The sequence below is a fragment of the Pseudorca crassidens genome, chromosome 12 (genome assembly GCF_039906515.1).
Source record: "Pseudorca crassidens isolate mPseCra1 chromosome 12, mPseCra1.hap1, whole genome shotgun sequence".
Taxonomy (NCBI): domain Eukaryota; kingdom Metazoa; phylum Chordata; class Mammalia; order Artiodactyla; family Delphinidae; genus Pseudorca; species Pseudorca crassidens.
This window is the reverse complement of record NC_090307.1, coordinates 525,866-553,450: the sequence shown is the minus strand read 5'-3', so window position 1 is coordinate 553,450 and position 27,585 is coordinate 525,866.

Genomic DNA, 27,585 nt, shown 5'->3' with positions numbered 1-27,585 from the left:
GGTTAGGGGACGGGGACGGTTCAGGGTCCAGGTGAGGGTACGACAACGCTTTAGGGGGAGCGTACGTGTGAGGGCGCGGGTTAGTGTCAGCGTACGGGTTAGGATTAGGGGACGGGTGAGGGTCAGGCTTCGGGGAAGTGTTAGGGTTAGGGTTCGGGCTAGGGTTAGGGTTAGGGGACGGGGACGGTTCAGGGTCCACGTGAGGGTACGACAACGCTGTAGGGGGAGCGTACGTGTGAGGGCGCGGGTTAGTGTCAGCGTACGGGTTAGGATTAGGGGACGGGTGAGGGTCAGGCTTCGGGGAAGGGTTAGGGTTAGGGTTCGGGTTAGGGTTAGGGGACGGGGACGGTTCAGGGTCCAGGTGAGGGTACGACAACGCTTTAGGGGGAGAGTACATGTGAGGGCGCGGGTTAGTGTCAGCGTACGGGTTAGGATTAGGGGACGGGTGAGGGTCAGGCTTCGGGGAAGGGTTAGGGTTAGGGTTCGGGCTAGGGTTAGTGTTAGGGGACGGGGACGGTTTAGGGTCCAGGTGAGGGTACGACAACGCTTTACGGGGAGCGTACGTGTGAGGGCACTGGTTAGTGTCAGCGTACGGGTTAGGATTAGGGGACGGGTGAGGGTCAGGCTTCGGGGAAGTTTTAGGGTTAGGGTTCGGGCTAGGGTTAGGGTTAGGGGACGGGGACGGTTTAGGGTCCAGGTGAGGGTACGACAACGCTTTAGGGGGAGCGTACGTGTGAGGGCGCGGGTTCGTGTCAGAGTACGGGTTAGGATTAGGGGACGGGTGAGGGTCAGGCTTCGGGGAAGGGTTAGGGTTAGGGTTCGGGCTAGGGTTAGGGTTAGGGGACGGGGACGGTTCAGGGTCCAGGTGAGGTTACGACAACGCTTTAGGGGGAGCGTACGTGTGAGGGCGCGGGTTAGTGTCAGCGTACGGGTTAGGAATAGGGGACGGGTGAGGGTCAGGCTTCGGGGAAGGGTTAGGGTTAGGGTTCGGGCTAGGGTTAGGGTTAGGGGACGGGGACGGTTTAGGGTCCAGGTGAGGGTACGACAACACTTTAGGGGGAGCGTACGTGTGAGGGCGCGGGTTCGTGTCAGAGTACGGGTTAGGATTAGGGGACGGGTGAGGGTCAGGCTTCGGGGAAGGGTTAGGGTTAGGGTTCGGGCTAGGGTTAGGGGACGGGGACGGTTCAGGGTCCAGGTGAGGGTACGACAACGCTTTAGGGGGAGAGTACATGTGAGGGCGCGGGTTAGTGTCAGCGTACGGGTTAGGATTAGGGGACGGGTGAGGGTCAGGCTTCGGGGAAGGGTTAGGGTTAGGGTTCGGGCTAGGGTTAGGGTTAGGGGACGGGGACGGTTCAGGGTCCAGGTGAGGGTACGACAACGCTTTAGGGGGAGCGTACGTGTGAGGGCGCGGGTTAGTGTCAGCGTACGGGTTAGGATTAGGGGACGGGTGAGGGTCAGGCTTCGGGGAAGGGTTAGGGTTAGGGTTCGGGCTAGGGTTAGGGTTAGGGGACGGGGACGGTTCAGGGTCCACGTGAGGGTACGACAACGCTGTAGGGGGAGCGTACGTGTGAGGGCGCGGGTTAGTGTCAGCGTACGGGTTAGGATTAGGGGACGGGTGAGGGTCAGGCTTCGGGGAAGGGTTAGGGTTAGGGTTCGGGTTAGGGTTAGGGGACGGGGACGGTTCAGGGTCCAGGTGAGGGTACGACAACGCTTTAGGGGGAGAGTACATGTGAGGGCGCGGGTTAGTGTCAGCGTACGGGTTAGGATTAGGGGACGGGTGAGGGTCAGGCTTCGGGGAAGGGTTAGGGTTAGGGTTCGGGCTAGGGTTAGGGTTAGGGGACGGGGACGGTTTAGGGTCCAGGTGAGGGTACGACAACGCTTTAGGGGGAGCGTACGTGTGAGGGCACGGGTTAGTGTCAGCGTATGGGTTAGGATTAGGGGACGGGTGAGGGTCAGGCTTCGGGGAAGGGTTAGGGTTAGGGTTCGGGCTAGGGTTAGAGTTAGGCGACGGGGACGGTTTAGGGTCCAGGTGAGGGTACGACAACGCTTTAGGGGGAGCGTACGTGTGAGGGCGCGGGTTCGTGTCAGAGTACGGGTTAGGATTAGGGGACGGGTGAGGGTCAGGCTTCGGGGAAGGGTTAGGGTTAGGGTTTGGGCTAGGGTTAGGGTTAGGGGACGGGGACGGTTCAGGGTCCAGGTGAGGGTACGACAACGCTTTAGGGGGAGCGTACGTGTGAGGGCGCGGGTTAGTGTCAGTGTACGGGTTAGGAATAGGGGACGGGTGAGGGTCAGGCTTCGGGGAAGGGTTAGGGTTAGGGTTCGGGCTAGGGTTAGGGTTAGGGGACGGGGACGGTTCAGGGTCCAGGTGAGGGTACGACAACGCTTTAGGGGGAGCGTACGTGTGAGGGCGCGGGTTAGTGTCAGCGTACGGGTTAGGATTAGGGGACGGGTGAGGGTCAGGCTTCGGGGAAGTGTTAGGGTTAGGGTTCGGGCTAGGGTTAGGGTTAGGGGACGGGGACGGTTCAGGGTCCACGTGAGGGTACGACAACGCTGTAGGGGGAGCGTACGTGTGAGGGCGCGGGTTAGTGTCAGCGTACGGGTTAGGATTAGGGGACGGGTGAGGGTCAGGCTTCGGGGAAGGGTTAGGGTTAGGGTTCGGGTTAGGGTTAGGGGACGGGGACGGTTCAGGGTCCAGGTGAGGGTACGACAACGCTTTAGGGGGAGAGTACATGTGAGGGCGCGGGTTAGTGTCAGCGTACGGGTTAGGATTAGGGGACGGGTGAGGGTCAGGCTTCGGGGAAGGGTTAGGGTTAGGGTTCGGGCTAGGGTTAGGGTTAGGGGACGGGGACGGTTTAGGGTCCAGGTGAGGGTACGACAACGCTTTAGGGGGAGCGTACGTGTGAGGGCACTGGTTAGTGTCAGCGTACGGGTTAGGATTAGGGGACGGGTGAGGGTCAGGCTTCGGGGAAGTGTTAGGGTTAGGGTTCGGGCTAGGGTTAGGGTTAGGGGACGGGGACGGTTTAGGGTCCAGGTGAGGGTACGACAACGCTTTAGGGGGAGCGTACGTGTGAGGGCGCGGGTTCGTGTCAGAGTACGGGTTAGGATTAGGGGACGGGTGAGGGTCAGGCTTCGGGGAAGGGTTAGGGTTAGGGTTCGGGCTAGGGTTAGGGTTAGGGGACGGGGACGGTTCAGGGTCCAGGTGAGGGTACGACAACGCTTTAGGGGGAGCGTACGTGTGAGGGCGCGGGTTAGTGTCAGCGTACGGGTTAGGAATAGGGGACGGGTGAGGGTCAGGCTTCGGGGAAGGGTTAGGGTTAGGGTTAGGGGACGGGGACGGTTTAGGGTCCAGGTGAGGGTACGACAACACTTTAGGGGGAGCGTACGTGTGAGGGCGCGGGTTCGTGTCAGAGTACGGGTTAGGATTAGGGGACGGGTGAGGGTCAGGCTTCGGGGAAGGGTTAGGGTTAGGGTTCGGGCTAGGGTTAGGGGACGGGGACGGTTCAGGGTCCAGGTGAGGGTACGACAACGCTTTAGGGGGAGAGTACATGTGAGGGCGCGGGTTAGTGTCAGCGTACGGGTTAGGATTAGGGGACGGGTGAGGGTCAGGCTTCGGGGAAGGGTTAGGGTTAGGGTTCGGGCTAGGGTTAGGGTTAGGGGACGGGGACGGTTTAGGGTCCAGGTGAGGGTACGACAACGCTTTAGGGGGAGCGTACGTGTGAGGGCGCGGGTTCGTGTCAGAGTACGGGTTAGGATTAGGGGACGGGTGAGTGTCAGGCTGCGGGGAAGGGTTAGGGTTAGGGTTCGGGCTAGGGTTAGGGTTAGGGGACGGGGACGGTTCAGGGTCCAGGTGAGGGTACGACAACGCTTTAGGGGGAGCGTACGTGTGAGGGCGCGGGTTCGTGTCAGCGTACGGGTTAGGAATAGGGCACGGGTGAGGGTCAGGCTTCGGGGAAGGGTTAGGGTTAGGGTTCGGGCTAGGGTTAGGGTTAGGGGACGGGGACGGTTCAGGGTCCAGGTGAGGGTACGACAACGCTTTAGGGGGAGCGTACGTGTGAGGGCGCGGGTTAGTGTCAGCGTACGGGTTAGGAATAGGGGACGGGTGAGGGTCAGGCTTCGGGGAAGGGTTAGGGTTAGGGTTCGGGCTAGGGTTAGGGTTAGGGGACGGGGACGGTTCAGGGTCCAGGTGAGGGTACGACAACGCTTTAGGGGGAGCGTACATGTGAGGGCGCGGGTTAGTGTCAGCGTACGGGTTAGGATTAGGGGACGGGTGAGGGTCAGGCTTCGGGGAAGTGTTAGGGTTAGGGTTCGGGCTAGGGTTAGGGTTAGGGGACGGGGACGGTTCAGGGTCCACGTGAGGGTACGACAACGCTGTAGGGGGAGCGTACGTGTGAGGGCGCGGGTTAGTGTCAGCGTACGGGTTAGGATTAGGGGACGGGTGAGGGTCAGGCTTCGGGGAAGGGTTAGGGTTAGGGTTCGGGTTAGGGTTAGGGGACGGGGACGGTTCAGGGTCCAGGTGAGGGTACGACAACGCTTTAGGGGGAGAGTACATGTGAGGGCGCGGGTTAGTGTCAGCGTACGGGTTAGGATTAGGGGACGGGTGAGGGTCAGGCTTCGGGGAAGGGTTAGGGTTAGGGTTCGGGCTAGGGTTAGGGTTAGGGGACGGGGACGGTTTAGGGTCCAGGTGAGGGTACGACAACGCTTTAGGGGGAGCGTACGTGTGAGGGCGCGTGTTCGTGTCAGAGTATGGGTTAGGATTAGGGGACGGGTGAGGGTCAGGCTTCGGGGAAGGGTTAGGGTTAGGGTTCGGGCTAGGGTTAGGGTTAGGGGACGGGGACGGTTCAGGGTCCAGGTGAGGGTACGACAACGCTTTAGGGGGAGCGTACGTGTGAGGGCGCGGGTTAGTGTCAGCGTACGGGTTAGGATTAGGGGACGGGTGAGGGTCAGGCTTCGGGGAAGGGTTAGGGTTAGGGTTCGGGCTAGGGTTAGGGTTAGGGGACGGGGACGGTTTAGGGTCCAGGTGAGGGTACGACAACACTTTAGGGGGAGCGTACGTGTGAGGGCGCGGGTTCGTGTCAGAGTACGGGTTAGGATTAGGGGACGGGTGAGGGTCAGGCTTCGGGGAAGGGTTAGGGTTAGGGTTAGGACTAGGGTTAGGGTTAGGGGACGGGGACGGTTCAGGGTCCAGGTGAGGGTACGACAACGATTTAGGGGGAGCGTACGTGTGAGGGCGCTGGTTAGTGTCAGCGTACGGGTTAGGAATAGGGGACGGGTGAGGGTCAGGCTTCGGGGAAGGGTTAGGGTTAGGGTTCGGGCTAGGGTTAGGGTTAGGGGACGGGGACGGTTCAGGGTCCAGGTGAGGGTACGACAACGCTTTAGGGGGAGCGTACGTGTGAGGGCGCGGGTTAGTGTAAGCGTACGGGTTAGGATTAGGGGACGGGTGAGGGTCAGGCTTCGGGGAAGTGTTAGGGTTAGGGTTCGGGCTAGGGTTAGGGTTAGGGGACGGGGACGGTTCAGGGTCCACGTGAGGGTACGACAACGCTGTAGGGGGAGCGTACGTGTGAGGGCGCGGGTTAGTGTCAGCGTACGGGTTAGGATTAGGGGACGGGTGAGGGTCAGGCTTCGGGGAAGGGTTAGGGTTAGGGTTCGGGCTAGGGTTAGGGTTAGGGGACGGGGACGGTTCAGGGTCCAGGTGAGGGTACGACAACGCTTTAGGGGGAGCGTACGTGTGAGGGCGCGGGTTAGTGTCAGCGTACGGGTTAGGAATAGGGGACGGGTGAGGGTCAGGCTTCGGGGAAGGGTTAGGGTTAGGGTTCAGGCTAGGGTTAGGGTTAGGGGACGGGGACGGTTCATGGTCCAGGTGAGGGTACGACAACGCTTTAGGGGGAGCGTACGTGTGAGGTCGCGGGTTAGTGTCAGCGTACGGGTTAGGATTAGGGGACGGGTGAGGGTCAGGCTTCGGGGAAGTGTTAGGGTTAGGGTTCGGGCTAGGGTTAGGGTTAGGGGACGGGGACGGTTCAGGGTCCACGTGAGGGTACGACAACGCTGTAGGGGGAGCGTACGTGTGAGGGCGCGGGTTAGTGTCAGCGTACGGGTTAGGATTAGGGGACGGGTGAGGGTCAGGCTTCGGGGAAGGGTTAGGGTTAGGGTTCGGGTTAGGGTTAGGGGACGGGGACGGTTCAGGGTCCAGGTGAGGGTACGACAACACTTTAGGGGGAGAGTACATGTGAGGGCGCGGGTTAGTGTCAGCGTACGGGTTAGGATTAGGGGACGGGTGAGGGTCAGGCTTCGGGGAAGGGTTAGGGTTAGGGTTCGGGCTAGGGTTAGGGTTAGGGGACGGGGACGGTTTAGGGTCCAGGTGAGGGTACGACAACGCTTTAGGGGGAGCGTACGTGTTAGGGCGCGGGTTCGTGTCAGAGTACGGGTTAGGATTAGGGTACGGGTGAGGGAGAGGCTTCGGGGAAGGGTTAGGGTTAGGGTTCGGGCTAGGGTTAGGGTTAGGGGACGGGGACGGTTCAGGGTCCAGGTGAGGGTACGACAACGCTTTAGGGGGAGCGTACGTGTGAGGGCGCGGGTTAGTGTCAGCGTACGGGTTAGGATTAGGGGACGGGTGAGGGTCAGGCTTCGGGGAAGGGTTAGGGTTAGGGGTCGGGCTAGGGTTAGGGTTAGGGGACGGGGACGGTTTAGGGTCCAGGTGAGGGTACGACAACGCTTTAGGGGGAGCATACGTGTGAGGGCGCGGGTTCGTGTCAGAGTACGGGTTAGGATTAGGGGACGGGTGAGGGTCAGGCTTCGGGGAAGGGTTAGGGTTAGGGTTCGGGCTAGGGTTAGGGTTAGGGGACCGGGACGGTTCAGGGTCCAGGTGAGGGTACGACAACGCTTTAGGGGGAGCGTACGTGTGAGGGCGCAGGTTAGTGTCAGCGTACGGGTTAGGAATAGGGGACGGGTGAGTGTCAGGCTTCGGGGAAGGGTTAGGGTTAGGGTTCCGGCTAGGGTTAGGGTTAGGGGACGGGGACGGTTCAGTGTCCAGGTGAGGGTACGACAACGCTTTAGGGGGAGCGTACGTGTGAGGGCGCGGGTTAGTGTCAGCGTACGGGTTAGGATTAGGGGACGGGTGAGGGTCAGGCTTCGGGGAAGTTTTAGGGTTAGGGTTCGGGCTAGGGTTAGGGTTAGGGGACGGGGACGGTTCAGGGTCCACGTGAGGGTACGACAACGCTGTAGGGGGAGCGTACGTGTGAGGGCGCGGGTTAGTGTCAGCGTACGGGTTAGGATTAGGGGACGGGTGAGGGTCAGGATTCGGGGAAGGGTTAGGGTTAGGGTTCGGGCTAGGGTTAGGGTTAGGGGACGGGGACGGTTCAGGGTCCAGGTGAGGGTACGACAACGCTTTAGGGGGAGCGTACGTGTGAGGGCGCGGGTTAGTGTCAGCGTACGGGTTAGGAATAGGGGACGGGTGAGGGTCAGGCTTCGGGGAAGGGTTAGGGTTAGGGTTCGGGCTAGGGTTAGGGTTAGGGGACGGGGACGGTTTAGGGTCCAGGTGAGGGTACGACAACGCTTTAGGGGGAGCGTACGTGTGAGGGCGCGGGATCGTGTCAGAGTACGGGTTAGGATTAGGGGACGGGTGAGGGTCAGGCTTCGGGGAAGGGTTAGGGTTAGGGTTCGGGCTAGGGTTAGGGTTAGGGGACGGGGACGGTTCAGGGTCCAGGTGAGGGTACGACAACGCTTTAGGGGGAGCGTACGTGTGAGGGCGCGGGTTAGTGTCAGCGTACGGGTTAGGAATAGGGGACGGGTGAGGGTCAGGCTTCGGGGAAGGGTTAGGGTTAGGGTTTGGGCTAGGGTTAGGGTTAGGGGACGGGGACGGTTCAGGGTCCAGCTGAGGGTACGACAACGCTTTAGGGGGAGCGTACGTGTGAGGGCGCGGGTTAGTGTCAGCGTACGGGTTAGGATTAGGGGACGGGTGAGGGTCAGGCTTCGGGGAAGTGCTAGGGTTAGGGTTCGGGTTAGGGTTAGGGTTAGGGGACGGGGACGGTTCAGGGTCCACGTGAGGGTAGGACAACGCTGTAGGGGGAGCGTACGTGTGAGGGCGCGGGTTAGTGTCAGCGTTCGGGTTAGGATTAGGGGACGGGTGAGGGTCAGGCTTCGGGGAAGGGTTAGGGTTAGGGTTCGGGTTAGGGTTAGGGGACGGGGACGGTTCAGGGTCCAGGTGAGGGTACGACAACGCTTTAGGGGGAGAGTACATGTGAGGGCGCGGGTTAGTGTCAGCGTACGGGTTAGGATTAGGGGACGGGTGAGGGTCAGGCTTCGGGGAAGGGTTAGGGTTAGGGTTCGGGTTAGGGTTAGGGTTAGGGGACGGTTCAGGGTCCAGGTGAGGGTACGACAACGCTTTAGGGGGAGAGTACATGTGAGGGCGCGGGTTAGTGTCAGCGTACAGGTTAGGATTAGGGGACGGGTGAGGGTCAGGCTTCGGGGAAGGGTTAGGTTTAGGGTTCGGGCTAGGGTTAGGGTTAGGGGACGGGGACGGTTTAGGGTCCAGGTGAGGGTACGACAACGCTTTAGGGGGAGCGTACGTGTGAGGGCGCGGGTTAGTGTCAGCGTACGGGTTAGGATTAGGGGACGGGTGAGGGTCAGGCTTCGGGGAAGGGTTAGGGTTAGGGTTCGGGCTAGGGTTAGGGTTAGGGGACGGGGACGGTTTAGGGTCCAGGTGAGGGTACGACAACGCTTTAGGGGAAGCGTACGTGTGAGGGCGCGGGTTAGTGTTAGCGTACGGGTTAGGATTAGGGGACGGGTGAGGGTCAGGCTTCGGGGAAGGGTTAGGGTTAGGGTTCGGGCTAGGGTTAGGGTTAGGGGACAGGGACGGTTCAGGGTCCAGGTGAGGGTACGACAACGCTTTAAGGGAGCGTACGTGTGAAGGCGCGGGTTAGTGTCAGCGTACGGGTTAGGAATAGGGGACGGATGAGGGTCAGGCTTCGGGGAAGGGTTAGGGTTAGGGTTCGGGCTAGGGTTAGGGTTAGTGGACGGGGACGGTTTAGGGTCCAGGTGAGGGTACGACAACGCTTTAGGGGAAGCGTACGTGTGAGGGCGCGGGTTAGTGTTAGCGTACGGGTTAGGATTAGGGGACGGGTGAGGGTCAGGCTTCGGGGAAGGGTTAGGGTTAGGGTTCGGGCTAGGGTTAGGGTTAGGGGACGGGGACGGTTTAGGGTCCAGGTGAGGGTACGACAACGCTTTAGGGGGAGCGTACGTGTGAGGGCGCGGGTTCGTGTCAGAGTACGGGTTAGGATTAGGGGACGGGTGAGGGTCAGGCTTCGGGGAAGGGTTAGGGTTAGGGTTCGGGCTAGGGTTAGGGTTAGGGGACGGGGACGGTTCAGGGTCCAGGTGAGGGTACGACAACGCTTTAGGGGGAGCGTACGTGTGAGGGCGCGGGTTAGTGTCAGCATACGGGTTAGGAATAGGGGACGGGTGAGGGTCAGGCTTCGGGGAAGGGTTAGGGTTAGGGTTCGGGTTAGGGTTAGGGGACGGGGACGGTTCAGGGTCCAGGTGAGGGTACGACAACGCTTTAGGGGGAGAGTACATGTGAGGGCGCGGGTTAGTGTCAGCGTACGGGTTAGGATTAGGGGACGGGTGAGGGTCAGGCTTCGGGGAAGGGTTAGGGTTAGGATTCGGGCTAGGGTTAGGGTTAGGGGACGGGGACGGTTCAGGGTCCAGGTGAGGGTACGACAACGCTTTAGGGGGAGCGTACGTGTGAGGGCGCGGGTTAGTGTCAGCGTACGGGTTAGGATTAGGGGACGGGTGAGGGTCAGGCTTCGGGGAAGTGTTAGGGTTAGGGTTCGGGTTAGGGTTAGGGGACGGGGACGGTTCAGGGTCCAGGTGAGGGTACGACAACGCTTTAGGGGGAGAGTACATGTGAGGGCGCGGGTTAGTGTCAGCGTACGGGTTAGGATTAGGGGACGGGTGAGGGTCAGGCTTCGGGGAAGGGTTAGGGTTAGGATTCGGGCTAGGGTTAGGGTTAGGGGACGGGGACGGTTCAGGGTCCAGGTGAGGGTACGACAACGCTTTAGGGGGAGCGTACGTGTGAAGGCGCGGGTTAGTGTCAGCGTACGGGTTAGGAATAGGGGACCGGTGAGGGTCAGGCTTCGGGGATGGGTTAGGGTTAGGGTTCGGGCTAGGGTTAGGGTTAGGGGACGGGGACGGTTCAGGGTCCAGGTGAGGGTACGACAACGCTTTAGGGGGAGCGTACGTGTGAGGGCGCGGGTTAGTGTCAGCGTACGGGTTAGGATTATGGGACGGGTGAGGGTCAGGCTTCGGGGAAGGGTTAGGGTTAGGGTTCGGGCTAGGGTTAGGGTTAGGGGACGGGGACGGTTCAGGGTCCAGGTGAGGGTATGACAACGCTTTAGGGGGAGCGTACGTGTGAGGGCGCGGGTTAGTGTCAGCGTACGGGTTAGGATTAGGGGACGGGTGAGGGTCAGGCTTCGGGGAAGGGTTAGGGTTAGGGTTCGGGCTAGGGTTAGGGTTAGGGGACGGGGACGGTTCAGGGTCCAGGTGAGGGTACGAGAACGCTTTAGGGGGAGCGTACGTGTGAGGGCGCGGGTTAGTGTCAGCGTACGGGTTAGGATTAGGGGACGGGTGAGGGTCAGGCTTCGGGGAAGGGTTAGGGTTAGGGTTCGGGTTAGGGTTAGGGGACGGGGAAGGTTCAGGGTCCAGGTGAGGGTACGACAACGCTTTAGGGGGAGAGTACATGTGAGGGCGCGGGTTAGTGTCATTGTACGGGTTAGGATTAGGGGACGGGTGAGGGTCAGGCTTCGGGGAAGGGTTAGGGTTAGGGTTCGGGTTAGGGTTAGGGGACGGGGAAGGTTCAGGGTCCAGGTGAGGGTACGACAACGCTTTAGGGGGAGAGTACATGTGAGGGCGCGGGTTAGTGTCAGCGTACGGGTTAGGATTAGGGGACGGGTGAGGGTCAGGCTTCGGGGAAGGGTTAGGGTTAGGGTTCGGGCTAGGGTTAGGGTTAGGGGACGGGGACGGTTTAGGGTCCAGGTGAGGGTACGACAACGCTTTAGGGGGAGCGTACGTGTGAGGGCACGGGTTAGTGTCAGCGTACGGGTTAGGATTAGGGGACGGTTGAGGGTCAGGCTTCGGGGAAGGGTTAGGGTTAGGGTCCGGGCTAGGGTTAGGGTTAGGGGACGGGGACGGTTCAGGGTCCCGGTGAGGGTACGACAACGCTTTAGGGTGAGCGTACGTGTGAGGGCGCGGGTTAGTGTCAGCGTACGGGTTTGGATTAGGGGACGGGTGAGGGTCAGGCTTCGGGGAAGGGTTAGGGTTAGGGTTCGGGCTAGGGTCAGGGTTAGGGGACGGGGACGGTTTAGGGTCCAGGTGAGGGTACGACAACGCTTTAGGGGGAGCGTACGTGTGAGGGCACGGGTTCGTGTCAGCGTACGGGTTAGGATTAGGGGACGGGTGAGTGTCAGGCTTCGGGGAAGTGTTAGGGTTAGGGTTTGGGCTAGGCTTAGGGTTAGGTGACGGGGACGGTTTAGGGTCCAGGTGAGGATACGACAACGCTTTAGGGGGAGCGTACGTGTGAGGGCGCGGGTTAGTGTCAGCGTACGGGTTAGGATTAGGGGACGGGTGAGGCTCAGGCTTCGGGAAAGGGTTAGTGTTAGGGTTCGGGCTAGGGTTAGGGTTAGGGGACGGCGACGGTTTAGGGTCCAGGTGAGGGTACGACAACGCTTTACGGGGAGCGTACGTGTGAAGGCGCGGGTTCGTGTCAGCGTACGGGTTAGGATTAGGGGAAGGGTGAGGGTCAGGCTTCGGGGAAGGGTTAGGGTTAGGGTTCGGGCTAGGGCTAGGGTTAGGGGACAGGGACGGTTCAGGGTCCAGGTGAGGGTACGACAACGCTTTAGGGGGAGCGTAAGTGTGAGGGCGTGGGTTAGTGTCAGCGTACGGGTTAGGATTAGGGGACGGGTGAGGGTCAGGCTTCGGGGAAGTGTTAGGGTTAGGGTTCGGGCTAGGGTTAGGGTTAGGGGACGGGGACGGTTTAGGGTCCAGGTGAGGGTACGACAACGCTTTAGGGGGAGCGTACGTGTGACGGCGCGGTTTAGTGTCAGCGTACAGGTTAGGATTAGGGGACGGGTGATTGCTAGGCTTTGGGTAAGGGTTAGGGTTAGGGTTAGGGCTAGGGTTAGGGTTAGGGGATGGGGACGGTTTAGGGTCCAGGTGAGGGTACGAAAACGCTGTAGGGGTAGCGTACGTGTGAGGGCGCGGGTTAGTGTTAGCGTACGGGTTAGGATTAGGGGACGGGTGAGGGTAAGGCTTCGGGGAAGGGTTAGGTTTAGGGTTCGGGGTAGGGTTAGGGGACGGGGACGGTTTAGGATCCAGGTGAGGGTAGGACAACGCTTTAGTGGGAGCGTACATGTGAGGGCGCAGGTTAGTGTTAGCGTACGGGTTAGGATTAGGGGACGGGTGAGGGTCAGGCTTCGGGGAAGGTTTAGGGTTAGGGACCGGGCTAGGGTTAGGGTTAGGGGACGGGGACGGTTTAGGGTCCAGGTCAGGGTACGACACCGCTTTAGGGGGAGTGTACGTGTGAGGGCGCGGGTTAGTGTTAGCGTACGGGTTAGGATTAGGCGACGGGTGAGGATCAGGCTTCGGGGAAGGGTTAGGGTTAGGGTTCGGGCTAGGGTTAGGGTTAGGGGACGGGGACAGTTTAAGGTCCAGGTGAGGGTACGAGAAACCTTTAGGGGAAGCGTGCGTGTGAGGGCGCAGGATAGTGTCAGCGTACGGGTTAGGATTAGGGGACGGGTGATGGTCAGGCTTCGGGGAAGGGTTAGGGTTAGTGTTCGGGCTACGGTTAGGGTTAGGGGATGGGGACGGTTTAGTGTCCAGGTGAGGGTACGACAACGCTTTAGGGGGAGCGTACGTGTGAGGGCGTGGTTTAGTGTCAGCGTACGGGTTAGGATGAGGGTATGGGTGAGGGTGAGGCTTCGGGGAAGGGTTAGGGTTAGGGTTCGGGCTAGGGTTAGGGTTAGGGGACGGGGACGGTTTAGGGTCCAGGTGAGGGTACGACAACGCTGTAGGGGGAGCGTGCGTGTGAGGGCCCGGGTTAGTGTCAGCGTACGGGTTAGGATTAGGGGACGGGTGAGGGTCAGGCTTCGGGGAAGTGTTAGGGTTAGGGTTCGGGCTAGGGTTAGGGTTAGGGGACGGGGACGGTTTAGGGTCCAGGCGAGGGTACGACAACGCTTTAGGGGGAGCGTACGTGTGAGGGCGCGGGTTAGTGTCAGCGTACGGGTTAGGATTAGGGGACGGGTGAGGGTCAGGCTTCGGGGAAGGGTTAGGGTTAGGGTTCGGGCTAGGGTTAGGGTTAGGGGACCGGGACGGTTTAGGGTCCAGGTGAGGGTACGACAACGCTTTAGGGGGAGCGTACGTGTGAGGGCGCGGGTTAGTGTCAGCGTACGGTTTAGGATTAGGGGACGGGTGAGGGTCAGGCTTCGGGGAAGGGTTAGGGTTAGGGTTCGGGCTAGGGTTAGGGTTAGGGGACGGGGACGGTTTAGGGTCCAGGTGAGGGTACGACAACGCTTTAGGGGGAGCGTACGTGTGAGGGCGTGGGTTCGTGTCAGAGTACGGGTTAGGATTAGGGGACGGGTGAGGGTCAGGCTTCGGGGAAGGGTTAGGGTTAGGGTTCGGGCTAGGGTTAGGGTGAGGGGACGGGGACGGTTCAGGGTCCAGGTGAGGGTACGACAACGCTTTAGGGGGAGCGTACGTGTGACGGCGCGGGTTAGTGTCAGCGTACGGGTTAGGAATAGGGGACGGGTGAGGGTCAGGCTTCGGGGAAGGGTTAGGGTTAGGGTTCGGGCTAGGGTTAGGGTTAGGGGACGGGGACGGTTCAGTGTCCAGGTGAGGGTACGACAACGCTTTAGGGGGAGCGTACGTGTGAGGGCGCGGGTTAGTGTCAGCGTACGGGTTAGGATTAGGGGACGGGTGAGGGTCAGGCTTCGGGGAAGGGTTAGGGTTAGGGTTCGGGCTAGGGTTAGGGTTAGGGGACGGGGACGGTTCAGGGTCCAGGTGAGGGTACGACAACGCTTTAGGGGGAGCGTACGTGTGAGGGCGCGTGTTAGTGTCAGCGTACGGGTTAGGATAAGGGGACGTGTGAGGGTCAGGCTTCGGGGAAGGGTTAGGGTTAGTGTTCTGGCTACGGTTAGGTTTAGAGGATGGGGACGGTTTAGTGTCCAGGTGAGGGTACGACAACGCTTTAGGGGGAGCGTACGTGTGAGGGCGTGGGTTAGTGTCAGCGTACGGGTTAGGATGAGGGTACGGGTGAGGGTGAGGCTTCGGGGAAGGGTTAGGGTTAGGGTTCGGGCTAGGGTTAGGGTTAGGGGACGGGGACGGTTTAGGGTCCAAGTGAGGGTACGACAACTTTGTAGGGGGAGCGTGCGTGTGAGGGCCCGTGTTAGTGTCAGCGTACGGGTTAGGATTAGGGGACGGGTGAGGGTCAGGCTTCGGGGAAGGGTTAGGGTTAGGGTTCGGGCTAGGGTTAGGGTTAGGGGACGGGGACGGTTTAGGGTCCAGGTGAGGGTACGACAACGCTTTAGGGGGAGCGTACGTGTGAGGGCGCGGGTTAGTGTCAGCGTACGGGTTAGGATTAGGGGACGGGTTAGGGTCAGGCTTCGGGGAAGGGTTAGGGTTAGGGTTCGGGCTAGGGTTAGGGTTAGGGGACCGGGACGGTTTAGGGTCCAGGTGAGGGTACGACAACGCTTTAGGGGGAGCGTACGTGTGAGGGCGCGGGTTAGTGTCAGCGTACGGGTTAGGATTAGGGGACGGGTGAGGGTCAGGCTTCGGGGAAGGGTTAGGGTTAGGGTTCGGGCTAGGGTTAGGGTTAGGGGACGGGGACGGTTCAGGGTCCACGTGAGGGTACGACAACGCTGTAGGGGGAGCGTACGTGTGAGGGCGCGGGTTAGTGTCAGCGTTCGGGTTAGGATTAGGGGACGGGTGAGGGTCAGGCTTCGGGGAAGGGTTAGGGTTAGGGTTCGGGTTAGGGTTAGGGGACGGGGACGGTTCAGGGTGCAGGTGAGGGTACGACAACGCTTTAGGGGGAGAGTACATGTGAGGGCGCGGGTTAGTGTCAGCGTACGGGTTAGGATTAGGGGACGGTTGAGGGTCAGGCTTCGGGGAAGGGTTAGGGTTAGGGTTCGGGTTAGGGTTAGGGTTAGGGGACGGTTCAGGGTCCAGGTGAGGGTACGACAACGCTTTAGGGGGAGAGTACATGTGAGGGCGTGGGTTAGTGTCAGCGTACAGGTTAGGATTAGGGGACGGGTGAGGGTCAGGCTTCGGGGAAGGGTTAGGTTTAGGGTTCGGGCTAGGGTTAGGGTTAGGGGACGGGGACGGTTTAGGGTCCAGGTGAGGGTACGACAACGCTTTAGGGGGAGCGTACGTGTGAGGGCGCGGGTTAGTGTCAGCGTACGGGTTAGGATTAGGGGACGGGTGAGGGTCAGGCTTCGGGGAAGGGTTAGGGTTAGGGTTCGGGCTAGGGTTAGGGTTAGGGGACGGGGACGGTTTAGGGTCCAGGTGAGGGTACGACAACGCTTTAGGGGAAGCGTACGTGTGAGGGCGCGGGTTAGTGTTAGCGTACGGGTTAGGATTAGGGGACGGGTGAGGGTCAGGCTTCGGGGAAGGGTTAGGGTTAGGGTTCGGGCTAGGGTTAGTGTTAGGGTTAGGGGACGGGGACGGTTTAGGGTCCAGGTGAGGGTACGACAACGCTTTAGGGGGAGCGTACGTGTGAGGGCGCGGGTTCGTGTCAGAGTACGGGTTAGGATTAGGGGACGGGTGAGGGTCAGGCTTCGGGGAAGGGTTAGGGTTAGGGTTCGGGCTAGGGTTAGGGTTAGGGAACGGGGACGGTTCAGGGTCCAGGTGAGGGTACGACAACGCTTTAGGGGGAACGTACGTGTGAGGGCGCGGGTTAGTGTCAGCGTACGGGTTAGGAATAGGGGACGGTTGAGGGTCAGGCTTCGGGGAAGGGTTAGGGTTAGGGTTCGGGCTAGGGTTAGGGTTAGGGGACGGGGACGGTTCAGGGTCCAGGTGAGGGTACGACAACGCTGTAGGGGGAGCGTACGTGTGAGGGCGCGGGTTAGTGTCAGCGTACGGGTTAGGATTAGGGGACGGGTGAGGGTCAGGCTTCGGGGAAGGGTTAGGGTTAGGGTTCGGGTTAGGGTTAGGGGACGGGGACGGTTCAGGGTCCAGGTGAGGGTACGACAACGCTTTAGGGGTAGAGTACATGTGAGGGCACGGGTTAGTGTCAGCGTACGGGTTAGGATTAGGGGACGGGTGAGGGTCAGGCTTCGGGGAAGGGTTAGGGTTAGGGTTCGGGCTAGGGTTAGGGTTAGTGGACGGGGACGGTTTAGGGTCCAGGTGAGGGTACGACAACGCTTTAGGGGAAGCGTACGTGTGAGGGCGCGGGTTAGTGTTAGCGTACGGGTTAGGATTAGGGGACGGGTGAGGGTCAGGCTTCGGGGAAGGGTTAGGGTTAGGGTTCGGGCTAGGGTTAGGGTTAGGGGACGGGGACGGTTTAGGGTCCAGGTGAGGGTACGACAACGCTTTAGGGGGAGCGTACGTGTGAGGGCGCGGGTTCGTGTCAGAGTACGGGTTAGGATTACGGGACGGGTGAGGGTCAGGCTTCGGGGAAGGGTTAGGGTTAGGGTTCGGGCTAGGGTTAGGGTTAGGGGACGGGGACGGTTCAGGGTCCAGGTGAGGGTACGACAACGCTTTAGGGGGAGCGTACGTGTGAGGGCGCGGGTTAGTGTCAGCATACGGGTTAGGAATAGGGGACGGGTGAGGGTCAGGCTTCGGGGAAGGGTTAGGGTTAGGGTTCGGGCTAGGGTTAGGGTTAGGGGACGGGGACGGTTCAGGGTCCAGGTGAGGGTACGACAACGCTGTAGGGGGAGCGTACGTGTGAGGGCGCGGGTTAGTGTCAGCGTACGGGTTAGGATTAGGGGACGGGTGAGGGTCAGGCTTCGGGGAAGGGTTAGGGTTCGGGTTAGGGTTAGGGGACGGGGACGGTTCAGGGTCCAGGTGAGGGTACGACAACGGTTTAGGGGGAGAGTACATGTGAGGGCGCGGGTTAGTGTCAGCGTACGGGTTAGGATTAGGGGACGGGTGAGGGTCAGGCTTCGGGGAAGGGTTAGGGTTAGGGTTCGGGCTAGGGTTAGGGTTAGGGGACGGGGACGGTTCAGGGTCCAGGTGAGGGTACGACAACGCTTTAGGGGGAGCGTACGTGTGAAGGCGCGGGTTAGTGTCAGCGTACGGGTTAGGAATATGGGACGGGTGAGGGTCAGGCTTCGGGGAAGGGTTAGGGTTAGGGTTCGGGCTAGGGTTAGGGTTAGGGGACGGGGACGGTTCAGGGTCCAGGTGAGGGTACGACAACGCTTTAGGGGGAGCGTACGTGTGAGGGCGCGGGTTAGTGTCAGCGTACGGGTTAGGATTATGGGACGGGTGAGGGTCAGGCTTCGGGGAAGGGTTAGGGTTAGGGTTCGGGCTAGGGTTAGGGTTAGGGGACGGGGACGGTTCAGGGTCCAGGTGAGGGTATGACAACGCTTTAGGGGGAGCGTACGTGTGAGGGCGTGGGTTAGTGTCAGCGTACGGGTTAGGATTAGGGGACGGGTGAGGGTCAGGCTTCGGGGAAGGGTTAGGGTTAGGGTTCGGGCTAGGGTTAGGGTTAGGGGACGGGGACGGTTCAGGGTCCAGGTGAGGGTACGAGAACGCTTTAGGGGGAGCGTACGTGTGAGGGCGCGGGTTAGTGTCAGCGTACGGGTTAGGATTAGGGGACGGGTGAGGGTCAGTCTTCGGGGAAGGGTTAGGGTTAGGGTTCGGGTTAGGGTTAGGGGACGGGGAATGTTCAGGGTCCAGGTGAGGGTACGACAACGCTTTAGGGAGAGAGTACATGTGAGGGCGCGGGTTAGTGTCAGCGTACGGGTTAGGATTAGGGGACGGGTGAGGGTCAGGCTTCGGGGAAGGGTTAGGGTTAGGGTTCGGGCTAGGGTTAGGGTTAGGGGACGGGGACGGTTTAGGGTCCAGGTGAGGGTACGACAACGCTTTAGGGGGAGCGTACGTGTGAGGGCACGGGTTAGTGTCAGCGTACGGGTTAGGATTAGGGGACGGTTGAGGGTCAGGCTTCGGGGAAGGGTTAGGGTTAGGGTCCGGGCTAGGGTTAGGGTTAGGGGACGGCACGGTTCAGGGTCCCGGTGAGGGTACGACAACGCTTTAGGGTGAGCGTACGTGTGAGGGCGCGGGTTAGTGTCAGCGTACGGGTTTGGATTAGGGGACGGGTGAGGGTCAGGCTTCGGGGAAGGGTTAGGGTTAGGGTTCGGGCTAGGGTCAGGGTTAGGGGACGGGGACGGTTTAGGGTCCAGGTGAGGGTACGACAACGCTTTAGGGGGAGCGTACGTGTGAGGGCACGGGTTCGTGTCAGCGTACGGGTTAGGATTAGGGGACGGGTGAGGGTCAGGCTTCGGGGAAGGGTTAGGGTTAGGGTTTGGGCTAGGCTTAGGGTTAGGTGACGGGGACGGTTTAGGGTCCAGGTGAGGATACGACAACGCTTTAGGGGGAGCGTACGTATGAGGGCGCGGGTTAGTGTCAGCGTACGGGTTAGGATTAGGGGACGGGTGAGGGTCAGGCTTCGGGAAAGGGTTAGGGTTAGGGTTCGGGCTAGGGTTAGGGTTAGGGGACGGCGACGGTTTAGGGTCCAGGTGAGGGTACGACAACGCTTTACGGGGAGCGTACGTGTGAAGGCGCGGGTTCGTGTCAGCGTACGGGTTAGGATTAGGGGAAGGGTGAGGGTCAGGCTTCGGGGAAGGGTTAGGGTTAGGGTTCGGGCTAGGGCTAGGGTTAGGGGACAGGGACGGTTCAGGGTCCAGGTGAGGGTACGACAACGCTTTAGGGGGAGCGTACGTGTGAGGGCGTGGGTTAGTGTCAGCGTACGGGTTAGGATTAGGGGACGGGTGAGGGTCAGGCTTCGGGGAAGTGTTAGGGTTAGGGTTCGGGCTAGGGTTAGGGTTAGGGGACGGGGACGGTTTAGGGTCCAGGTGAGGGTACGACAACGCTTTAGGGGGAGCGTACGTGTGACGGCGCGGTTTAGTGTCAGCGTACGGGTTAGGATTAGGGGACGGGTGATTGCTAGGCTTTGGGTAAGGGTTAGGGTTAGGGTTAGGGCTAGGGTTAGGGTTAGGGGATGGGGACGGTTTAGGGTCCAGGTGAGGGTACGAAAACGCTTTAGGGGTAGCGTACGTGTGAGGGCGCGGGTTAGTGTTAGCGTACGGGTTAGGATTAGGGGACGGGTGAGGGTAAGGCTTCGGGGAAGGGTTAGGTTTAGGGTTCGGGGTAGGGTTAGGGGACGGGGACGGTTTAGGATCCAGGTGAGGGTAGGACAACGCTTTAGTGGGAGCGTACCTGTGAGGGCGCAGGTTAGTGTTAGCGTACGGGTTAGGATTAGGGGACGGGTGAGGGTCAGGCTTCGGGGAAGGTTTAGGGTTAGGGATCGGGCTAGGGTTAGGGTTAGGGGACGGGGACGGTTTAGGGTCCAGGTCAGGGTACGACACCGCTTTAGGGGGAGTGTACGTGTGAGGGCGCGGGTCAGTGTTAGCGTACGGGTTAGGATTAGGCGACGGGTGAGGATCAGGCTTCGGGGAAGGGTTAGGGTTAGGGTTCGGGCTAGGGTTAGGGTTAGGGGACGGGGACAGTTTAAGGTCCAGGTGAGGGTACGAGAAACCTTTAGGGGAAGCGTGCGTGTGAGGGCGCAGGATAGTGTCAGCGTACGGGTTAGGATTAGGGGACGGGTGATGGTCAGGCTTCGGGGAAGGGTTAGGGTTAGTGTTCGGGCTACGGTTAGGGTTAGGGGATGGGGACGGTTTAGTGTCCAGGTGAGGGTACGACAACGCTTTAGGGGGAGCGTACGTGTGAGGGCGTGGTTTAGTGTCAGCGTACGGGTTAGGATGAGGGTATGGGTGAGGGTGAGGCTTCGGGGAAGGGTTAGGGTTAGGGTTCGGGCTAGGGTTAGGGTTAGGGGACGGGGACGGTTTAGGGTCCAGGTGAGGGTACGACAACGCTGTAGGGGGAGCGTGCGTGTGAGGGCCCGGGTTAGTGTCAGCGTACGGGTTAGGATTAGGGGACGGGTGAGGGTCAGGCTTCGGGGAAGTGTTAGGGTTAGGGTTCGGGCTAGGGTTAGGGTTAGGGGACGGGGACGGTTTCGGGTCCAGGCGAGGGTACGACAACGCTTTAGGGGGAGCGTACGTGTGAGGGCGCGGGTTAGTGTCAGCGTACGGGTTAGGATTAGGGGACGGGTGAGGGTCAGGCTTCGGGGAAGGGTTAGGGTTAGGGTTCGGGCTAGGGTTAGGGTTAGGGGACCGGGACGGTTTAGGGTCCAGGTGAGGGTACGACAACGCTTTAGGGGGAGCGTACGTGTGAGGGCGCGGGTTAGTGTCAGCGTACGGTTTAGGATTAGGGGACGGGTGAGGGTCAGGCTTCGGGGAAGGGTTAGGGTTAGGGTTCGGGCTAGGGTTAGGGTTAGGGGACGGGGACGGTTTAGGGTCCAGGTGAGGGTACGACAACGCTTTAGGGGGAGCGTACGTGTGAGGGCGTGGGTTCGTGTCAGAGTACGGGTTAGGATTAGGGGACGGGTGAGGGTCAGGCTTCGGGGAAGGGTTAGGGTTAGGGTTCGGGCTAGGGTTAGGGTGAGGGGACGGGGACGGTTCAGGGTCCAGGTGAGGGTACGACAACGCTTTAGGGGGAGCGTACGTGTGAGGGTGCGGGTTAGTGTCAGCGTACGGGTTAGGAATAGGGGACGGGTGAGGGTCAGGCTTCGGGGAAGGGTTAGGGTTAGGGTTCGGGCTAGGGTTAGGGTTAGGGTTCGGGCTAGGGTTAGGGTTAGGGGACGGGGACGGTTCAGTGTCCAGGTGAGGGTACGACAACGCTTTAGGGGGAGCGTACGTGTGAGGGCGCGGGTTAGTGTCAGCGTACGGGTTAGGATTAGGGGACGGGTGAGGGTCAGGCTTCGGGGAAGGGTTAGGGTTAGGGTTCGGGCTAGGGTTAGGGTTAGGGGACGGGGACGGTTCAGGGTCCAGGTGAGGGTACGACAACGCTTTAGGGGGAGCGTACGTGTGAGGGCGCGTGTTAGTGTCAGCGTACGGGTTAGGATAAGGGGACGTGTGAGGGTCAGGCTTCGGGGAAGGGTTAGGGTTAGTGTTCGGGCTACGGTTAGGTTTAGGGGATGGGGACGGTTTAGTGTCCAGGTGAGGGTACGACAACGCTTTAGGGGGAGCGTACGTGTGAGGGCGTGGGTTAGTGTCAGCGTACGGGTTAGGATGAGGGTACGGGTGAGGGTGAGGCTTCGGGGAAGGGTTAGGGTTAGGGTTGGGGCTAGGGTTAGGGTTAGGGGACGGGGACGGTTTAGGGTCCAGGTGAGGGTACGACAACGCTTTAGGGGGAGCGTACGTGTGAGGGCGTGGGTTAGTGTCAGCGTACGGGCTAGGATTAGGGGACGGGTGAGGGTCAGGCTTCGGGGAAGGGTTAGGGTTAGGGTTCGGGCTAGGGTTAGGGTTAGGGGACGGGGACGGTTTAGGGTCCAGGTGAGGGTACGACAACGCTGTAGGGGTTGCGTACGTGTGAGGGCGCGGGTTAGTGTCAGCGTACGGGTTAGGATTAGGGGACGGGTGAGGGTCAGGCTTCGGGGAAGGGTTAGGGTTAGGTTTCGGGTTAGGGTTAGGGGACGGGGACGGTTCAAGGTCCAGGTGAGGGTACGACAACGCTTTAGGGGGAGCGTACATGTGAGGGCGCGGGTTAGTGTCAGCGTACAGGTTAGGATTAGGGGACGGGTGAGGGTCAGGCTTCGGGGAAGGGTTAGGGTTAGGGTTCGGGCTAGGCTTAGGGTTAGAGGACAGGGACGGTTCAGGGTCCAGGTGAGGGTACGACAACGCTTTAGGGGGAGCGTACGTGTGAGGGCGTGGGTTAGTGTCAGCGTACGGGCTAGGATTAGGGGACGGGTGAGGGTCAGGCTTCGGGGAAGGGTTAGGGTTAGGGTTCGGGCTAGGGTTAGGGTTAGGGGACGGGGACGGTTTAGGGTCCAGGTGAGGGTACGACAACGCTGTAGGGGTTGCGTACGTGTGAGGGCGCGGGTTAGTGTCAGCGTACGGGTTAGGATTAGGGGACGGGTGATGGTCAGGCTTCGGGGAAGGGTTAGGGTTAGGGTTCGGGCTAGGGTTAGGGTTAGGGGACGGGGACGGTTTAGGGTCCAGGTGAGGGTACGACAACGCTTTAGGGGGAGCGTACGTGTGAGGGCGCGGGTTAGTGTCAGCGTACGGGTTAGGATTAGGGGACGGTTTAGGGTCAGGCTTCGGGGAAGGGTTAGGGTTAGGGTTCGGGCTATGGTTAGGGTTAGGGGACCGGGACGGTTTAGGGTCCAGGTGAGGGTACGACAACGCTTTAGGGGGAGCGTACGTGTGAGGGCGCGGGTTAGTGTCAGCGTACGGGTTAGGATTAGGGGACGGGTGAGGGTCAGGCTTCGGGGAAGGGTTAGGGTTAGGGTTCGGGCTAGGGTTAGGGTTAGGGGACGGGGACGGTTTAGGGTCCAGGTGAGGGTACGACAACGCTTTAGGGGGAGCGTACGTGTGAGGGCGCGGGTTAGTGTCAGCGTACGGGTTAGGATTAGGGGACGGGTGAGGGTCAGGCTTCGGGGAAGGGTTAGGGTTAGGGTTCGGGCTAGGGTTAGGGTTAGGGGACCGGGACGGTTTAGGGTCCAGGTGAGGGTACGACAACGCTTTAGGGGGAGCGTACGTGTGAGGGCGCGGGTTAGTGTCAGCGTACGGGTTAGGATTAGGGGACGGGTGAGGGTCAGGCTTCGGGGAAGGGTTAGGGTTAGGGTTCGGGCTAGGGTTAGGGTTAGGGGACGGGGACAGTTTAGGGTCCAAGTGAGGGTACGACAACGCTTTAGGGGGAGCGTACGTGTGAGGGCGTGGGTTCGTGTCAGAGTACGGGTTAGGATTATGGGACGGGTGAGGGTCAGGCTTCGGGGAAGGGTTAGGGTTAGGGTTCGGGCTAGGGTTAGGGTTAGGGGACGGGGACGGTTTAGGGTCCAGGTGAGGGTACGACAACGCTTTAGGGGGTGGGTACGTGTGAGGGCGCGGGTTAGTGTCAGCGTACCGGTTAGGAATAGGGGACGGGTGAGGGTCAGGCTTCGGGGAAGGGTTAGGGTTAGGGTTCGGGCTAGGGTTAGGGTTAGGGTTAGGGGACGGGGACGGTTTAGGGTCCAGGTGAGGGTACGACAACGCTTTAGGGGGAGCGTACGTGTGAGGGCACGGGTTAGTGTCAGCGTACGGGTTAGGATTAGGGGACGGGTGAGGGTCAGGCTTCGGGGAAGTGTTAGGGTTAGGGTTCGGGCTAGGGTTAGGGTTAGGGGACGGGGACGGTTTAGGGTCCAGGTGAGGGTACGACAACGCTGTAGGGGGAGCGTACGTGTGAGGGCGCGGGTTAGTGTCAGCGTACGGGTTAGGAATAGGGAACGTGTGAGGGTCAGGCTTCGGGGAAGGGTTAGGGTTAGGGTTCGGGCTAGGCTTAGGGTTAGGGGACGGGGACGGTTTAGGGTCCAGGTGAGGGTACGACAAAGCTTTAGGGGGAGCGTACGTGTGAGGGCGCGGGTTAGTGTCAGCGTACGGGTTAGGAATAGGGGACGGGTGAGGGTCAGGCTTCGGGGAAGGGTTAGGGTTCTGGCTAGGGTTAGGGTTAGGGGACGGGGACGGTTTAGGGTCCAGGTGAGGGTACGACAACGCTTTAGGGGGAGCGTACGTGTGAGGGCGCGGGTTAGTGTCAGCGTACGGGTTAGGATTAGGGGACGGGTGAGGGTCAGGCTTCGGGGAAGGGTTAGGGTTAGGGTTCGGGCTAGGGTTAGCGTTAGGGGACGGGGACGGTTCAGGGTCCAGGTGAGGGTACGACAACGCTTTAGGGGGAGCGTACGTGTGAGGGCGCGGGTTAGTGTCAGCGTACGGGTTAGGATTAGGGGACGGGTGAGGGTCAGGCTTCGGGGAAGGGTTAGGGTTAGGGTTCGGGCTAGCCTTCGGGTTAGGGGACGGGGACGGTTTAGGGTCCAGGTGAGGTTAAGACAACGCTTTAGGGGGAGCGTACGTGTGAGGGCGCGGGTTAGTGTCAGCGTACGGGTTAGGAATAAGGGACGGGTGAGGGTCAGGCTTCGGGGAAGGGTTAGGGTTAGGGTTCGGGCTAGGGTTAGGGTTAGGGGACGGGGACGGTTTAGGGTCCAGGTGAGGGTACGACAACGCTTTAGGGGGAGCGTACGTGTGAGGGCACGGGTTAGTGTCAGCGTACGGGTTAGGAATAGGGGACGGGTGAGGGTCAGGCTTTGGGGAAGGGTTAGGGTTAGGGTTCGGGCTAGGATTAGGGTTAGGGGACGGGGACGGTTTAGGGTCCAGGTGAGGGTACGACAACGCTGTAGGGGGAGCGTACGTGTGAGGGCGCGGGTTAGTGTCAGCGTACGGGTTAGGATTAGGGGACGGGTGAGGGTCAGGCTTCGGGGAAGGGTTAGGGTTAGGGTACGGGCTAGGATTAGGGTTAGGGGACGGGGACGGTTTAGGGTCCAGGTGAGGGGACGACAACGCTTTAGGGGTAGCGTACGTGTGAGGGCGCGGGTTAGTGTCAGCGTACGGGTTAGGATTAGGGGACGGGTGAGGGTCAGGCTTCGGGGAAGGGTTAGGGTTAGGGTTCGGGCTAGGGTTAGGGTTAGGGGACAGGGACGATTTAGGGTCCAGGTGAGGGTACGACCACGCTGTAGGGGGAGCGTACGTGTGAGGGCGCGGGTTAGTGTCAGCGTACGGGTTAGGATTAGGGGACGGGTGAGGGTCAGGCTTCAGGGAAGGGTTAGGGTTAGGGTGCGGGCTAGGGTTAGGGTTAGGGGACAGGGACGGTTCAGGGTCCAGGTGAGGGTACGACAACGCTTTAGGGGGAGTGTACGTGTGAGGGCGCGGGTTAGTGTCAGCGTACGGGTTAGGATTAGGGGACGGGTGAGGGTCAGGCTTCGGGGAAGTGTTAGGGTTAGGGTTCGGGCTAGGGTTAGGGTTAGGGGACGGGGACGGTTTAGGGTCCAGGTGAGGGTACGACAACGCTTTAGGGGGAGCGTACGTGTGAGGGCGCGGGGTAGTGTCAGCGTACGGGTTAGGATTAGGGGACGGGTGAGGGTCAGTCATCGGGGAAGGGTTAGGATTAGGGTTCGGGCTAGGGTTAGGGTTAGGGGACGGGGACGGTTTAGGGTCCAGGTGAGGGTACGACAATGCTTTAGGGGGAGCGTACGTGTGAGGGCGCTGGTTAGTGTCAGCGTACGGGTTAGGATTAGGGGACGGTTGAGGGTCAGGCTTCGGGGAAGGGTTAGGGTTAGGGTTCGGGCTAGGATTAGGGTTAGGGGACGGGGACGGTTTAGGGTCCAGGTGAGGGTACGACAACGCTGTAGGGGGAGCGTACGTGTGAGGGCGCAGGTTAGTGTCAGCGTACGGGTTAGGATTAGGGGACGGGTGAGGGTCAGGCTTCGGGGAAGGGTTAGGGTTAGGGTTCGGGCTAGCCTTAGGGTTAGGGGACGGGGACGGTTTAGGGTCCAGGTGAGGGTACGACAACGCTTTAGGGGGAGCGTACGTGTGAGGGCGCGGGTTAGTGTCAGCGTACGGGTTAGGATTAGGGGACGAGTGAGGGTCAGGCTTCGGGGAAGGGTTAGGGTTAGGGTTCGGGCTAGGGTTAGGGTTAGGGGACGGGGACGGTTCAGGGTCGAGGTGAGGGTACGACAAAGCTTTAGGGGGAGCGTACGTGTGAGGGCGCGGGTTAGTGTCAGCGTACGGGTTAGGATTAGGGGACGGGTGAGGGTCAGTCTTCGGGGAAGGGTTAGGGTTAGGGTTCGGGCTAGGGTTAGGGTTAGGGGACGGGGACGGTTTAGGGTCCAGGTGAGGGTACGACAACGCTTTAGGGGTAGCGTACGTGTGAGGGCGCAGGTTAGTTTCAGCGTACGGGTTAGGATTAGGGGACGGGTGAGGGTCAGGCTTCGGGAAAGGGTTAGGGTTAGGGTTCGGGCTAGGGTTAGGGTTAGGGGACGGGGACGGTTTAGGGTCCAGGTGAGGGTACGAGAACGCTTTAGGGGGAGCGTACGTGTGAGGGCGCGGGTTAGTGTCAGCGTACGGGTTAGGATTATGGGACGGGTGAGGGTCAGGCTTCGGGGAAGGGTTAGGGTTAGGGTTCGGGCTAGGATTAGGGTTGGGGACGGGGACGGTTTAGGGTCCAGGTGAGGGTACGAGAACGCTGTAGGGGGAGCGTACGTGTGAGGGCGCGGGTTAGTGTCAGCGTACGGGTTAGGATTAGGGGACGGGTGAGGGTCAGGCTTCGGGGAAGGGTTAGGGTTAGGGTTCGGGCTAGCCTTAGGGTTAGGGGACGGGGACGGTTTAGGGTCCAGGTGAGGTTACGACAACGCTTTAGGGGGAGCGTACGTGTGAGGGCGCGGGTTAGTGTCAGCGTACGGGTTAGGAATAAGGGACGGGTGTGGGTCAGGCTTCGGGGAAGGGTTAGGGTTAGGGTTCGGGCTAGGGTTAGGGTTAGGGGACGGGGACGGTTTAGGGTCCAGGTGAGGGTACGACAACGCTTTAGGGGTAGCGTACGTGTGAGGGCGCGGGTTAGTGTCAGCGTACGGGTTAGGATTAGGGGACGGGTGAGGGTCAGTCTTCGGGGAAGGGTTAGGGTTAGGGTTCGGGCTAGGGTTAGGGTTAGGGGACGGGGACGGTTCAGGGTCCAGGTGAGGGTACGACAATGCTTTAGGGGGAGTGTACGTGTGAGGGCGCGGGTTAGTGTCAGCGTACGGGTTAGGATTAGGGGACGGGTGAGGGTCAGGCTTCGGGGAAGGGTTAGGGGTAGGGTTTGGGCTAGGGTTAGGGTTAGGGGACGGGGACGGTTTAGGGTCCAGGTGAGGGTACGACAATGCTTTAGCGGGAGCGTACGTGTGAGGGCGCGGGTTAGTGTCAGCGTACGGGTTAGGATTAAGGGACGAATGAGGGTCAGGCTTCGGGGAAGGGTTAGGGTTAGGGTTCGGGCTAGGGTTAGGGTTAGGGGACGGGGACGGTTCAGGGTCGAGGTGAGGGTACGACAAAGCTTTAGGGGGAGCGTACGTGTGAGGGCGCGGGTTAGTGTCAGCGTACGGGTTAGGATTAGGGGACGGGTGAGGGTCAGGCTTCGGGGAAGGGTTAGGGTTAGGGTTCGGGCTAGGGTTAGGGTTAGGGGACGGGGACGGTTTAGGGTCCAGTTGAGGGTACGACAACGCTTTAGGGGGAGCGTACGTGTGAGGGCGCAGGTTAGTTTCAGCGTACGGGTTAGGATTAGGGGACGGGTGAGGGTCAGGCTTCGGGAAAGGGTTAGGGTTAGGGTTCGGGCTAGGGTTAGGGTTAGGGGACGGGGACGGCTTAGGTTCCAGGTGAGGGTACGACAACGCTTTAGGGGGAGCGTACGTGTGAGGGCGCAGGTTAGTGTCAGCGTACGGGTTAGGATTATGGGACGGGTGAGGGTCAGGCTTCGGGGAAGGGTTAGGGTTAGGGTTCG